This window comes from Alosa pseudoharengus, unplaced genomic scaffold (assembly GCF_046254945.1).
Source record: "Alosa pseudoharengus isolate Yale_2024_CS ecotype anadromous, Long Island Sound unplaced genomic scaffold, YU_APseudo_1.1 YU_APseudo_1.1_scf_3, whole genome shotgun sequence".
Classification (NCBI taxonomy): domain Eukaryota; kingdom Metazoa; phylum Chordata; class Actinopteri; order Clupeiformes; family Clupeidae; genus Alosa; species Alosa pseudoharengus.
The window spans coordinates 2,543,747-2,554,836 of NW_027468718.1; the positions used below are offsets into that span (position 1 = coordinate 2,543,747).

General features: G+C 44.6%; 1 long non-coding RNA gene across 1 annotated transcript; it reads right to left on the reverse strand.

Annotated features, from left to right (window-relative positions):
• Nucleotides 1–3,554: 3,554 nt before the first annotated feature.
• Nucleotides 3,555–4,155, reverse strand: LOC143099532 (uncharacterized). The gene is made up of 3 exons (XR_012981639.1): nt 4,012–4,155; nt 3,796–3,897; nt 3,555–3,710 (listed from the first exon to the last, which is right to left on the reverse strand). It is a non-coding gene; the product is annotated as an uncharacterized LOC143099532 (long non-coding RNA).
• Between the last annotated feature and the right edge of the window lie 6,935 nt (nt 4,156–11,090).

An 11,090-nucleotide genomic window follows, 5' to 3' on the forward strand; every position in this document is an offset into this window, starting at 1 on the left:
AGTATGAACTACAAAACAAACATAAATACATACATAAAACATATGTTGTGACGTCACTCTACTGAGCTACTCCAAAGCAAGATGTACGTTGCCAGCTGACTGTTCCAGAAGTGGACACAAAATAGTCTTTATAGGCCTCCCTGATTTCAAACGCTTCCCTTGATGGATGGTTTCCACACTGGGGTAGGTTCACCACTGCTGCATGTGGAACTGTTGCAGTATTGGTTGGACGATGCTGGGTTGCTGGGTTTGATGTCTTGATTATGTAATTGTGAAGGACACAAGTGGCCTTAATGACTTTATCAACATTCCGAGGTTGCAACCTGATCCGCCGTTGGTAAATTTCCCATTTAGTTGAAAGGATGCCGAATGTATTTTCTACCACTCTCCTAGCACTTGACAACCTGTAGTTGTACAATCGCCTGGCTTCATCCAGCTCCCTACCTGGGAAGGGGCGCATTATGTTCTTTGACAGGGGAAAGGCTTCATCAGCTATAACAACACAGGGAACTGGCTGTGAGGTACCAGGAAGTGGTCTTGGTGGAGGGATAGCCAGTGTGCCATTTCTCATGGCTTTGCCTAAGGCACTTTGTGCAAAAATGCCTCCATCACTGCTTGAACCATGACCACCGACATCAATGATGGTAAAACAGTACTTGGAATCCACCAGGGCCATCAAAACAATAGAAAAACGACCTTTGTAGTTAAAAAAGACAGAGCCTGAATTTGGTGGTGCCTGGATGACCACATGCTTGCCATCCAAGGCACCTATGCAATTGGGGAACGGACCATTTTTCTCAAACCCAGCAATAATTTCCAGCCAATGACTCTCTGTCGGGCATGGCATGTACAGAGGTTGTAATTTATCCCATATGGCACCACACACCTCTGGTAGTATTGACGCAACAGTAGATTTTCCAACTCTGTAATTCATGTAAATTGTCTTGTATGAGTCCCCTGTGGCCAAATACCTGAACAACAGCAAAAAAAAGTAATGACAATCTATTAGTATAAGTTACTGTTATGCACTCAGATTTATTTTAGTTAATTAACCATCAATTCAATATTATTTGTAGTACTCGTATTCATTCTACAGTAGGCTACAGCATGCTCAGACACAACAAGTGCAACTGTAAGCCTACAAGAGTGATGCCTTAATGTTGCTTGCTATACTTCAATCCAAAAGAGGGCGCTAACTACAATTGAAATCATGCCAAATTAATTAAACCTTACTCTTGTTTACTACCTCTGCCGAAGGGAAAAGTTTAGCGATAGCACAGCACTTGCAATGTAAACAATCGGCGAAATGTAAATGGATACGGCGAATAAGTAAGTGTTAACTTATTGACTATGTTGGTTAATTCATTAAGCATAGCCTAGCTTGCACATAGACGTTATGGTGTGGTGGTGTCATTGGCTAAAGTTAGTCGACTTGTGATGGTGTAGTGACAACTCGATATGGCTACATGGTTTCATCACAGTAGAGACCACAAAAACAACAAATAGGACCTACCTGAGACATATTGCCAAGCGGTCTTTGGCACTGATTGGGTCTCTGTAGTGGGTTTTCTCTTTATTGATGGGCAATTCCACGGAAAATGGACTTTTTGTCACATCCATAACGCCAGTGAAATGCCTTGGCATTTGTATGATGTGAATGATCTCATTTATTTTTTTTGCATTTTTTCTCATTTACATGCTTCAGCCAAAAATAGCAAATGCTCAAATTTCATGTAATCATTCACATCATACCATACCATCACATTTTATTGTCGTTATGGATGTTACAAAAAATGTAATTTTCCATGGAATTGCCCTGATGTCCTAATTGATCATCGCCAGGATGCCATCAAATTGTTCTTCACTCATACGGAAATATTCGTAGAATTTATCCTCATAAGATGATAACTCTCGTAAAAGGGTGTTGGCTTCCCCTAAATCTGCCCGGCTTTGAAGGATTTCGTGAACCCATATGCTCCTTTTCTTTTTATTTTTCTTTGAGCAACATACAGTGCCAACAAAACATCCAGATCCATTTTTATTAGCTGCAGTCTCAAGGGATCGTGCACATCGCGAGCCTATATTCTATAGGCGTCATAGGACGATATCGTTGGCTGGTGTGAATGCTTTTATCGTTATAGTTATCGTTATCGTTATAGTTCTTGGTGTGAATGGGCCTTAAGCGGTTCCCAAGTGTTCTGACAAACTGGGCTACCTAGTCATGCTATCACGCAAGCGCATGGAAAAAAACTCACAATCCACTGTTAGAAGTAAGCTTACACTTACTGTAATTTTGTGCTATCTCAATGCATACAGTATTTCATATTTCACAGAGGCTAATTGATATGCGGACATATTCATTTAGGTTTGTTTATTTCACCTCTGTTTCGAAATGTGTTGCTTAGTGCTGTCATGTAACCACCTGGAATTCCTCTTATTTCTCAAACATTGGATAGTGTGTTGATGGTAGAAGCATGTTATCTTGCAGAACAGCCCATATTCATAAAAAAATTCTATTGATCTGCTAGCCTGGAAAATCCAGACCCTGGTAACTTAGAAAGATTAAGGGTCTGGCCATGAACAATGTAATGGCCCAACTCGGCACCAAGCATGCATTTGAAAATCTCACTGCATGTGTAACAGGTTAGACCTTATACTATATGAATCACATAATTGCACAATAGATCTAGGTTATCTAGTTACAGTTTAAATCTATTCAATTTATTACACACTGGTATTGAGGGTCTCTAGTAGCCCCTCCTCTCCCCCTTGGTCTTGACCCCCCTGTCTCCCGCCTTCCTCTTTCCTGTCTAATATCTTTATGGAGAGAGAGGTAGGTTGACTGATTGCAGCCTCATAAGCAATCTTATAAATATTTCTATTAAATATTGTCATCCATAAGATTGTGTGGTACCTGACATGCAGAATACCTACTCTGACTACGCCACCCCCTAAACCCAGGCGGGAGAAACCTATAAGCTCTCTAACGTGGCTGGTTCTCGGCCTTCCCCACAAAGGAACAGTTAACAAAAGGCATATGCGAAATACTCAAATTTATTACAAATAGTATAAATACAATCCAGAATGTAAGTTGTGTGTAAGTAAGAAAGACTGCATGGGATAACTGGCTGAGACTCCTCAGGCTAATAAGGTCGGGTCAGCACACACAGCTCCCGTCTTGGAGAGGGGCCCTGGTGAGAGAGGGAGAGAGAGAGACAGCAAACCCAGCACCACAAAAGAATGCAACACGGCAAGCACTGCAAACACAAGAAGTAAATACCACTACAGGATACCACTACAAAATACCACACTGTGTTGTTTACCAGTACACACCGAGAAAATATCTCCCTCCATGTGGCACCCAACCCGAAAGGAGCAGTACTGAGTTGCGGATCCGGCCTTGTACAAAGACAGCCTATATGATAGGACAAAAGAAGAACAGCCAGCTCCCAGCACAAGCAGTTATAGAGAGACAATGCAAACAAACAAAAAGACAAACAAAATGAAAGCAAACAAACAAACCCAAAAAATTAACAGTAAAACAGTGGCTGGCCTGGTCCCTTTTAAAAGAAATGGTACATATTAGTTACCATGTACATTCCACAGCACAATTACACAATGGACATATGTAGTAAATATAAGCCTACTTTGCAAGAGCGTTCACTACTCCCCACAGCACAGTGACACAGGAAGAAAGGAACATTCCAGTGCTACAGATTTAAAGAAACATAGTTAATTGATTTATAACTACCAATGTAAACAAACAACTAAGATCATAAATATAAAACAAATTACCAGAGCATCAGTGTCTGTAGCCCAGCACTCATAAATCTTAAAATCAGGCAGTCACCTCAGTGTCCTCCATGAAGAGTGAAACACATGGTTCTAGCATTCACCCTGATAAGTTAAAACAAGTCATGAGAATTGAGTTCTACAAACACACACACACACACACACACACACACACACACACACACACACACACACTGCATGGAACATCATATTCATTACCTGCATGACAGGGGACCTTAACAGTCACAAAGAGCAAGTGGTGGAAGCAGCAAGAGAATGTGAGCTCTCAACAAACCAAACTTTATAACTTCCTAGTTAGTCATGTGACCTGCCCCATGTGACCACGCTTGCAGTCACACAAGCCACACTGGTTGCCAGTGCAGGTGGGCACATAAACCAGAAATCCCCACATACCATAAGATTGCTTCAATTTATATTGTTTGTATTCAGTTTATGTATATTATTTGTGAGTTATTTTTGTGAATTTACTTTTTAAATGCATTGTTTACATGTATACGTCCGTCTAGCCACATGCCAAAAATAGCCCTACAGCGATGTACAGTAGTTTAGCTAGGTAGCTGGGATAGCACATTAGCACCTGTAATATAGTTGGTACGTGTGAACTTTTTCAGGAGCTATTGGCGAACTCACCCTGTACTGTATGCTTTGCTGTGCGTGTGTGCAGGTATGTTTTGTTATTATTCTTCACTTTACATGCATTTTTGTTTGCCTGTCTAATATCTTTATGGAGAGAGGAGCTATTGGCGAACTCACCCTGTACGGTATGCTTTGCTGTGCGTGTGTGCAGAATAAAACTTCAGCAGTATCCCGTGCTCGTTTTGGGTCATCTTTATTAATAATCAACACAACGCAGAAGTCTACCCAGTTACAATGGTGCCGTGACCCTTGGTTCATCTGATCTGCGCTCGCTAGATCACCGTGGGCTGCTGCTGTTGAAGTTACTACTACCGCCGTTAGCGACAGCCGCTAGCTACCTCCTGCATGGAAGCCTCCCCCGACGCGACTCCTGTTCAGTGACGTGTGTGGCCGAATTTATACGCTGGTCTGTGCGTGAGTCATTGACGTAAGATTAGATTAATATTGTGCGTTCTAAACATTGCTCAGCCTGCACTAGTATTTTCCTTTTGAGATATTACTTATATTTTACTATTGAAATTAATTATCTAAAAGATTTTATTTTGTCTGGTTTTCTACTGCATTTTCATTTGAAATAATAGGCCAATGCTTCTCAGTTAGTGATATTACATTACAAGTTACATGTGGTCTTGAATGGTATTATTTTATATATTGGTATAGTCACTACTGTTGAAATGTCATTTTCAAAATTGAATGGTGTTTATGTATCTAATGGGCTTGGGAGGGGTTACTCTATGGAATCAGATGGAGAGGCCAGTTATCAGAGAGTAGGCCAGTCAGTTCTGAATCCAGTAGCATGTTCCACCCCCATTACCCGCGTCATTAGAAGCTCACCGGAACGGGTGGTAAATTCAGTTGGCTATCCTACCAATAGACATGCAGAGCAAGCACATGATATTAATAATACAATGCATCACTCTATACCTAATTGTGAGTCAGCACTCTCCTCCCGTTCACAGTCCGGGCCCTGTGGCAGTCACTCAGTCCACTGCACAGTTCAACCGCTCATTCAGCAGCACGCAGGCAGAGATGAGCCATCCTGTACAGTCACCCGCAACTGTGCCGTTGACTGCAGTCCGTTCAGAGGAAGAGCCAGGTATGCGTGAGGTGGTAAGCATGCTGAATAAAGTCATCACACTGTGCTCTGCTCCCCAGTCACTCTCACGTCATGTTCAGCCTCAACAGCGCCAACGGTCCCCTCAGCCTTTAATGTCTTCTGCATGCAGAGTATGCAGCAGCACTGACGACTCCACCTTTAGCCATTGCAGGCTACTGAAACTCTGTCGTCACTGCTTTCAACCTGGTCATTTCAAACATGATTGCCCGAGTGCGTCTCATCCAGCGGCAGCATCTGCACAGGCCAGCCGCACTCCGTTAAACTAGATGCCCCACGCTGTGAGAGGGCAAGCGTGGGTGGTGGTACAGAAGCCCTCATGAGAGAACCAGATCTGCTTTCCATCTACAGTAACTACAGTCGACTTTTGCAAGCAGGACAGGTGCAGATTCTCATTGGCTCGCAGAGACTTGAAGGGTCAAGTGAGCTGTTTTATGCACCTGTGTTGGTGAGTGGCAAGGTCACTTTGAGAGGAATGTTAGATTCTGGCTCCATGTCTTGTACACTTAGTGAAGAGGCAGAGAAGAGACTTCAGGCTGCTGGTGTGCTGCCCAGTGCTCAGTTAATCCCTGGGAATGTGGTGATTGTGGGTTTTGGTGGCTTAAAAACGTATCCGAAGTGCTTCTATGACCTTGAAATTGAAGTGTATGAGTCTAAGTTTATTGTACCCACTCTAGTTGTTGCTGGCCAGAGGGATGATTTCATAATTGGTACTAACGTGATCCAAGTCTGTTCTACAAAACATGAGAAATAAAAAATAATACTGGGAACTAATTTCCTCCAAAAGCAGTGTCCAGTAGTGTGCACACTGATCTGGTTCAGGCAATGAAGGATGCTGGTTTGACTGATATTGACGTAGAGGGCTGTGAAGTTTCCCCTGCTGACAAAGCCAAGCTAGCCACCCTGCTCTTGGAGTACAGTGACATCTTCTCAAAAGACTCGCTTGACTGTGGGGAGGTTAAAGACTTTGTTCACAAGATCCACCTTTCAGATGACCGCCCTTTCCGGCTTCCCTATCGGAGAGTCCCACCAGCACACTACCACAAACTGAGGCAGGTGCTGAACGAGATGGAGGAGCGGGAGATCATCAAGAAGTCTGTGAGTGACTATGCCTCCCCTTTAGTCATGGTCTGGAAGAAGAATGGGGACCTACGTATCTGCACAGACTTCAGGTGGTTGAACGCTAGGACCATCAAAGATGCTCACCCTCTGCCCCATCAGTCTGACTGCCTTGCTGCGCTTGGGGGCAATGCTGTTTTCAGCACTATGGACTTGACGTCTGGATTTTACAATGTCCCCCTATGTGAAGCTGATAGGAAATTCACAGCTTTTACCACTCCGTTAGGGTTGTACGAATATAACCGTTTGCCACAAGGCCTATGCAACAGTCCTGGGTCCTTTATGAGGATGATGCTCAGCATCTTTGGTGACTTGAATTTTTCCACACTTTTATGTTACCTTGATGATTTGCTATCTTTTGCTCCATCTGTCAGTGAGGGATTAGAGCGTCTGAGAACTGTATTCGACCGGCTGAGAGCCAACAACCTCAAGCTTTCTCAAAAGAAGTGCTACTTCCTGAGGCAGTCAGTTAAGTTTTTGGGCCACATAGTGGACAGTAATGGTGTTTTAGTAGATCAGGATAAAGTTGCGGTGATTTCATCCTTTGAGAAGACTGACTTGATGGAGTCAGATGGCTGCACCCCGTCCCAGAAAAGGATACGGTCGTTCTTGGGCATGGTCCTATACTACCAGCATTTCATTCCAAACTGTTTCTCCATTGCAAAGCCTCTGTTTTGTTTGACTGCAGGCTCTAAGCGTAGAGGCAGAACAGCGAAAGGTGGGAGAGGTGGCACTTTTTGCCAGATGACTCCGCAAGACTGGACGGCAGGTTGTGATAGGGGTTTTGCAGAGCTGAAGGCTGCTTTGGTCAACTGTGTGGTCCTTGCCCATCCAGACTTTAATAAGCCTTTCATTCTCTCCACTGATGCGTCTCTTGATGGCCTGGGAGCTGTTCTCTCACAAGTCCAGGATGGTGATGACAGAGCGAGGCCAGTGGCGTTTGCAAGTAAGTCACTCAGCCGAAGCCAAGCCAACTACCCAGCACACAGACTAGAACTACCCAGCACACAGACTAGAACTACCCAGCACGCAGACTAGAACTACCCAGCACACAGACTAGAGTTTTTGGCGCTTAAGTGGGCGGTGTGTGATAAGTTCAGCCATTGGCTGAAGGGCAGCCAGTTCACAGTGTGGACTGATAACAATCCACTCACATACATCATGACAAAGCCCAAACTGGACGCCTGTGAACAGCGCTGGGTTGCCAAGTTGGCTCCATATAACTTCAAGATCAAGCATATTCCGGGAAAGTTGAACATTGTTGCCGATGCACTGAGCAGAGACCCCTTTGTCAAGCCTTTGAGCCAGCGGCTGCTTTCAGAACCATACAGAGACCTGCTTGGGTGTGTGAAGGATGTTGGAGATGTTCTCGTCCAGGATGTTTTCCGCTTCATCAGCCAGCCACAAGCACTTACCTGTATGAATGGGTCTTCAGCCAGCTCCCATGCATCTCTCTTGGAAGATGAGGTTTCAACGTTGCTTGATAGCCACAGTGACTGGGAGTCTGCCTCACAGCTCAGAGCGATGTCAGTAGTGGAACACCTGTCTGATGTGCTTCCTGTTGGCCAGCCTGCTTTGCCCGCTATGTCTTTGCAGGACCTGCAGTCCCACCAGCGTCGAGACACTTCCATCGCAGCCGTTATACCTTATGTGGAAAGGAAACGAAGACCATCTTTCCGTGAGCGTTGCCGAGAAAGCCAGTCTACTCTACAGCTGCTGAGGTCCTGGGACAAACTGGTCTTCCAGAATGGTGTCCTGTATAGAGTCTGTAAGGACCCTCTGATAAACCACAAAAGATTTCAGTATGTCTTACCTGCAGCGCTGAAGTCTGAAGCTCTGACGGGGGTCCATGACCTCGCTGGCCATCAGGGTCAGGCGTGCACACACTCCACCTGGCCCGCCAAAGGTTCTTCTGGCATGACATGGAGAGGGAGGTCCGTGACTATGTTAAGAAGTGTGGGAGGTGTGTGTTGAGTAAGACACCTGAGCCAGCTGCCAGAGCTCCATTGGAGAGCATAAAGACCACTGCTCCACTGGAACTTGTCTGCATTGACTTCTGGTCTGCAGAGGATCACAACAACAAGTCTGTGGATGTTCTTGTAATTACAGACCATTTCACAAAGCTCGCCCAAGCGTTTCCCTGTCGAGACCAGACAGCAAGAAAAGTGGCAAAGACACTATGGGACAAGTTTTTTTGTGTCTACGGTTTCCCTGAGCGTATCCATTCTGATAAGGGAACAAGCTTTGAAAGCGAGCTGGTTGCAGAGCTTCTTCGCCTTGCTGGTGTTTCAAAGTCTCACACCACTCCCTATCATCCTATGGGGAATGGTGGGACTGAAAGGTTCAACAGGACTCTGGGTGGCATGCTCCGCTCCTTGCCTCCTAGACAGAAGCACAAGTGGCATCAGATGGTCCAGACGATGACGTTTGTTTACAACTGCACGGCCCATGAGACTACTGGTTTTCCTCCTTTTTATCTCATGTTTGGCCGTGTTCCAAGGCTGCCGGTGGACTTGATGTTCCGTAGTGTTTTGCTGGACAACACAGTGTGTGACTATGACTCCTTTGTGGAATCTCTTCTAAAAGATCTCAAGTCTGCCATGTCAGTTGCCCAGAAACACACAGAGTCAGAACAGAAACACCAGTCAAGTCAGTACAACAAGAAGGCCAAAGGTCAGCCATTGTCGATAGGAGACCGAGTGCTGGTGGCGAACAAGGGCTGCCGCGGGAAGCGTAAGCTAGCAGACAGGTGGGGAGACACCATGTACACAGTCATTGCTGTCAAGCCAGTGCTCCACGTTTACAGGATTCGTGATGACCTTGGAAATGAGAAAGTGGTGCATCGTAACCTGCTGCTGGAGGTCAATTTTCTCCCTCTGAGTGAGAGGCTAGATGGAAGCTCCACGGAAGGTGGCAAGGCGGATGCTGATTCTGTTGAGAATGAGCCTCACTCTGTGCCTGCAGTTCTCAGTGATACAGTGTCTGTCCATCCCTTGGATGAAGCTATCTCTTCTCTGGATGCAGATAGTGGAGCCCGTACTTCATCATGGGTCTCACAGCATCACTCAGATGTCACTGCAGGGTCTACAGAAGACCTGACTGATGATCCTGGCTTGGTCCAGTCTCCCTCTGACTCCCCTCCTGAGCATGGTCTGACTGATGCTTCTAGTCACATTCACATTAGTTCATCTACACAGCCACACATTCCTATTTCACACACCACACATGCACCACACTCACCTCACACTTCTAGATTTGGTCGGGTTATAAGGCCTGTGTGTAGGTTGATTGAATCTATGGTTCAGCTTCAATCTGTTCTTAGCGATGATGTCCCTGAGAGACATGTCATCCATGTTTGAGTATTGTTTTCTAACCCTGTTTATTGACCTGGTTTAATGGGTTGTTATGGGTTTCAGTAGAGTGTGCTTTACTTTTGTCCTCCGTTATGGTATAGTCTGTAGGCCTTAGTCTAAGGGGTGTAAACGGCATCCCTGTTTCCTATACAGATTTCTAAGACTTGATCAACCTCTGTATTCTTTTAGCCTGATGGGGGGGGGGGGGGGGGTAGGCAGCTTTTTATGCTGGAAGGTTTTAATTCTAATGGCCTGTATACCTGATGTTTGCAGATCTTTGTGCAATTCTGAAGGGGTGAGTGTAACAGGTTAGACCTTATACTTACTGTATGAATCACATAATTGCACAATAGATCTAGGTTATCTAGTTACAGTTTAAATCTATTCAATTTATTACACACTGGTATTGAGGGTCTCTAGTAGCCCCTCCTCTCCCCCTTGGTCTTGACCCCCCTGTCTCCCCCCTTCCTCTTTCCTGTCTAATATCTTTATGGAGAGAGGTAGGTTGACTGATTGCAGCCTCATAAGCAATTTTATAAATATTTCTATTAAATATTGTCATCCATAAGATTGCTTCACTTTATATTGTTTGTATTCAGTTTATGTATATTATTTGTGAGTTATTTTTGTGAATTTACTTTTTAAATGCATTGTTTACATGTATACGTCCGTCTAGCCACATGCCAAAAATAGCCCTACAGCGATGTACAGTAGTTTAGCTAGGTAGCTGAGATAGCACATTAGCACCTGTAATATAGTTGGTACGTGTGAACTTTTTCAGGAGCTATTGGCGAACTCACCCTGTACTGTATGCTTTGCTGTGCGTGTGTGCAGGTATGTTTTGTTATTATTCTTCACTTTACATGCATTTTTGTTTGCCTGTCTAATATCTTTATGGAGAGAGGAGCTATTGGCGAACTCACCCTGTACTGTATGCTTTGCTGTGCGTGTGTGCAGAATAAAACTTCAGCAGTATCTGATATTTCATCAGCACCTTGCATTTTGAGCATTGCACATAACCTGTAGAATTTCCATCAGAATCCAGCACCACTCTC